The following is a 5,315-nucleotide window of genomic DNA, read 5'->3' on the forward strand; positions in this document are numbered from 1 at the left end:
TGAGAGTTGGATCTAAGAACCTTGCTAACGAACAAGACCCATAGAACTCAATCCCAAAAACCCCGAAAACAAGTATGGAATCAACCCAAGGAAAAGTTTTAGAACGGATTACCTTGATGATCAATATCAAGAGTAGAGAAACCTTGTTTCTAAACTCGTGATTCGAATCACTACACAAGAGGTATGATCAATACCGCTTGAATGATCCTAACATGCAAATTCTAAAGATACAAGAAATTGCATAAGAAATGGGAGATAAAGCTCTCAACCAAGCTAATGAGAAAACTCACTTTCATTCAACTTCAAATTGTGTTACAACAAGACATCTCAAGGCTATATATAGCCATCCTAGCAAGCCATATGAAAAGTCTTAAGCAAATGAAAAGACTTGTAGCTTACAAGAAATGAAAAGACTTGTAAATGAAAAGACATAACTTACGAGAAATGAAAAGACAAGCAAATGAAAAGGTTAAGAACATGGAAAGCCAACCAAAATAATTGCAATCCCGTCCATAATGAGGGATGTGAGTGTTTGACTTGGTTTTTGAATTGAATGAGTTGACTTTGACTTGTCTTGATGGAGTTGACTTTGACCTTGACCAAGTGAACTTTAACTTGCCATAAAAACACTTAAAAATGCATAACTTGCACCAAATTGAAGTGCATAGTTCTAACTTCTTGCACATCTTCCTTTATTTCTCTTGTCGAGTTCAAGAACGCTTGGACACGAAGTAGCAAAGCTTGTTGAAGTTTCCTAGCTCTCGATCTTGTAATTGGTCCATGAGGCATAACAACGGTAGCTCCTTGGTTCATATCATCCTCCCCATCTTCAGAAGGATTCGTCCTCGAATCGAAGTCATCAACTACATCAAAAGGAGACAAATCAGAAACATTAAAGGTAGCACTCACTCCATACTTACCTGGCAAATCAATCTTATAAGCATTATCATTGATCCGTTCAAGGACTTGAAAAGGACCATCGCCTCGTGGTAGCAACTTAGACCTTCGTTGAGTTGGAAACCGTTCCTTTCGAAAATGTACCCAAACCCAATCCCCTGGCTGGAAAACAAGGAGCTTGCATCCTTTATTGATGCGGGAAGCAACCTTAGTGTTTTGCTTCTCAATCCTTTCCTTAACTTCTTTATGTAGCCTATGGACAAGATCAACCTTTGTGCTAGCATTATAACTCAAAAATTCATTAGGAGGCATAGGCAACAAATCAAGTGGGGAGATAGGATTGAAACCATATACAATTTCAAACGGTGTGCATTTAGTAGTACTATGGACAGCCCTATTATATGCAAATTCAATTAATGGCAAACAATCCTCCCAAGTTTTAAGATTTTTATCTATGATTGCTCGAAGCATGGTAACCATGTCCTATTTACTACCTCAGTTTGTCCATCAGTTTGGGGATGACAAGTAGTAGAATAAACAAGTTTGGTTCCCAACTTTCCCCATAACACACGCCAAAAATGACTTAAAAATTTTACATCGCGATCACTAACAATAGTTCTTGGAATGCCATGCAAACGAACAACTTCCCTGAAAAACAAATCAGCAATCAATTTAGCATCATCAGTTTTATGGCATGGTATGAAATGCGCCATCTTGCTAAACCTATCAACCACTACAAATATACTATCCCTACCCTTCCGAGTTCTTGGTAAACCAAGGACAAAATCCATAGAAATCTCAACCCAAGGAGTAGTAGGAACAGGCAAAGGTGAATATAAACCATGTGGTTGTAACCTAGACTTAGCTTGTTTGCATGCAATACAATGCTTACACACTTTATGCACATCATGCTTCATCTTAGGCCAATAAAAATGTTCAGCAAGCATATCATAAGTTTTAGAAACACCAAAATGAGCCATTAAACCACCCCCATGAGCTTCCTTTACAAGCAATTCACGAATTGAACAAGATGGAATGCAAAGTTTTCCTTTTCGAAACAAAAATCCTTCAAACAACATGTAATCATCAACAACAAGTCCTTTTTCACACGATTCAACAAAAGGAGCAAAGAACACATCATCTAGATACAAGGACTTGAGATGTTCAAATCCTAAAATCTTAGTATTCAAAGTATTAAAGAGAGCATACCTTCGTGATAAAGCATCTGCAACAATGTTCTCCTTACCTTGTTTATACTTAATCACATATGGAAATGTCTCTATAAACTCCAACCACTTGGCATGTCTGCGATTCAGTTTGCTTTGCCCTCTCAAGTGCTTTAGGCTCTCATGATCCGTATGAATGACGAACTCCTTTGGTCAAAGATAATGCTGCCAAGTTTGCAAAGCTCGTACCAAAGCATAAAGTTCTTTGTCATAAGTTGGGTACCGCAAAGAAGCACCACTCAACTTTTCACTAAAGAACATTAGTGGCTTATGGGTTTGCATTAGTACAGCCCCAATTCCAATCCCACTTGCATCACATTCAATTTCAAAAGTCAAATCAAAGTTCGGTAAAGCAAGTAGAGGAGCATTGCACAACTTATCCTTTAAAACATTAAAAGCATGCTCTTGGGATGTACCCCAAACAAAAGGAACATTTTTCTCTACCAATTCATTTAGAGGTGAAGCTAGGGTGCTAAAGTCCTTAATAAAACGCCGATAAAAGCTAGCTAGCCCATGAAAACTTCGAACCTCCCCAACATTCGTGGGAGTTGGCCATTCGCTAATAGCCTTAACTTTCTCACTATCCACCTCAACTCCTCGACTAGACACAATGAAACAAGAAAATTAACCCTTTCCATGCAAAAATTACATTTCTTTAGGTTAGCATACAATTTCTCGTTTCTAAGTGTAGTCAAAACAGCACGCACATACATTACATGATCTTCCAAAGACTTCGAATACACAAGTATATCATCAAAATAAACAACCACAAATTTTCCCAAATATGCACGCAATACATGGTTCATCAACCTCATGAAAGTACTAGGAGCATTAGTTAAACCAAAAGGCATAACAAGCCACTCATACAATCCATATTTGGTCTTAAATGCAGTTTTCCATTCATCTCCAACATTCATACGAATTTGATGATACCCAGATTTCAAATCAATCTTAGTAAAGAGACTACAGCCATGCAATTCACCTAACATATCATCTAACCTAGGAATAGGATGACGATATTTAACAGTGATCTTATTAATGGCCCTACAGTCTACACACATTCTCCAAGTTCCATCTTTTTTAGGCACTAAAATAACAGGCACACTACAAGGACTAAGGCTTTCGCGTACATACCCATGAGCTAACAATTCATCCACTTGCCTTTGAATTTCTTTGGTTTCAGTAGGATTAGTCCTATAAGCTGGTCGGTTAGGTATGGTAGCACCTGGAATGAAGTCAATCTTATGCTCGATGCCACGAAGTGGTGGCAATTCCTTGGGCATCTCCTTGGGAAACAAGTCCTCAAATTCCTGTAAAAGAGAAACAAAAATACTAGGCAAGGAGGTGTTAAGCTCGTTAGTAAGAAAACAAGACCCTTTGTACAAAAGTACAAGAACAGTCCGTTTCGCCATTAAAACATTCCTAACCTCACTTGAACTAGCATACAAGCTCACCGTTTTGGCTTTTCTCTCATTTTTCCCACTAGGCTGATTGCTACTCCCTTGCTTTTCACTCAAACTCTTTTTTTCTCTCAACTCATTTTCTTTTGTTTCTTTTTCACTTTTTGCTTTTGCATCAGCCTCTTGCCTCTTCTTTTCAAGTTTGCATTGATCAACATGCACATCTTTTGGTGACAAAGGTACAAGAGTAGTTTTTCTACCATGATGAGTAAAAGAATAGCGATTGGCATACCCATCATACATTACCCGACGGTCAAATTGCCAAGGTCTACCCAACAATATATCCCCGACATGCATAGGTACAACATCACACAAAACATCATCAACATATTTTCCAATAGCAAAAGAAACAAGAGCTTGTCTACTCACCTTTACCTCCCCACAATCACTCAACCATTGAAGTTTATATAGTCTAGGATGTGGTTTTGTCTCTAAGTTAAGCCTCTTGACTAGAATAGAACTTACAACGTTGGTACAACTACCACTATCAATAATCACACTACAAGGCACAGTTTGGACAAGACACCTAGTGTGAAATAAGTTCTCTCGTTGGTCTAGGCCATCCTCCTTAATTTGAGTACTGAGAGCTCTCCTAGTGACTAAGGACATATGTCTAGGGTCCTCTTCACTATACTCCTCACTCTCACATTCACCATCGTCGTCCTCTTCTACCTCATCTTCCTTCTCATCTTCTGTTACAAACTCTCCTTCTCTAATTATCATAGTTCTTCTATTGGGGCAGTCTCGACTGTAATGTCCCACTCCTTGACATTTCCAACATTTAATATCCCGATTTCTCACATTAGGTTCATCAACTTTCTCTTTCCCCTTCTTGGAACTCTCTCCTTTCTCAAACTTTTCTTTTGGTTTCTCATATGCCTCTCGATTTCTAAGTTTAGAATCAGCACTCTTACTATCCGTTTTCCATGTAGAAGATGAATGGGAAAAGGGCTTAGTAGAATACCTTTGAGATCGCCTTTGGAGCTGCTTCTCAATTTTGATGGCAAGGTGCAACATCTCTTCGATGTTAAAGTAAGGTTGTAGATCAACCTTATCCGCAATCTCCTTGTTTAAGCCATTAAGAAACCGTGCCATGAGATTCTCCATGTGCTCTTCATGATCCAGCCGATTCATCAACGTATCCATCTCCTTGTAATAGTCCTCCACAGACTTACTACCTTGTCTCAACACTTGGAGCTTTTGCGCTGTGTCCCTGTGGAAATGTCTAGGAACAAATCGCCTCCTCAACAACTCCTTGAACTCATACCATGAATCGATTGGCGCTTCAAGGTTTCGTCTCCTAATTGACATTAATTTGTCCCACCATGTTACTGCATAATCTTTGAATTGAGCAAGACATAGTCGTACCTTCTTTTCTTCACTGAAATTATGGCAATCAAACACGAACTCCAGTTCTTTCTCCCATTGAATGTACGCTTCCGGATCAGTCTTACCATAGAACTTCGGAAGTTTTAATTTGATGTTTCCCAAGTTTCGATCAACTTGAGCATTCGCTCGTGGGGCTCTTTGGAAATTATGATAGCCTCTTCCCGGCCTCTCCCTCGATCTAAGCCACGACCAACGTGTCTATCACCCCCTCTTGGAGCCGCTAAAACTGTAGCCTGATCGTCTCTCCCAATGATCGGATCCATCACCTTCATACTCATCCTCATCCATAACACGTGGTGGTGGAGGTGGTGGAACTCTCTCCTGAGCTTGGTTTGAGTCTCCA

Source organism: Momordica charantia, assembly GCF_013281855.1.
Source record: "Momordica charantia cultivar OHB3-1 chromosome 10 unlocalized genomic scaffold, Mcharantia_2.0 BLBB01000010.1, whole genome shotgun sequence".
In the NCBI taxonomy this organism is placed as follows: domain Eukaryota; kingdom Viridiplantae; phylum Streptophyta; class Magnoliopsida; order Cucurbitales; family Cucurbitaceae; genus Momordica; species Momordica charantia.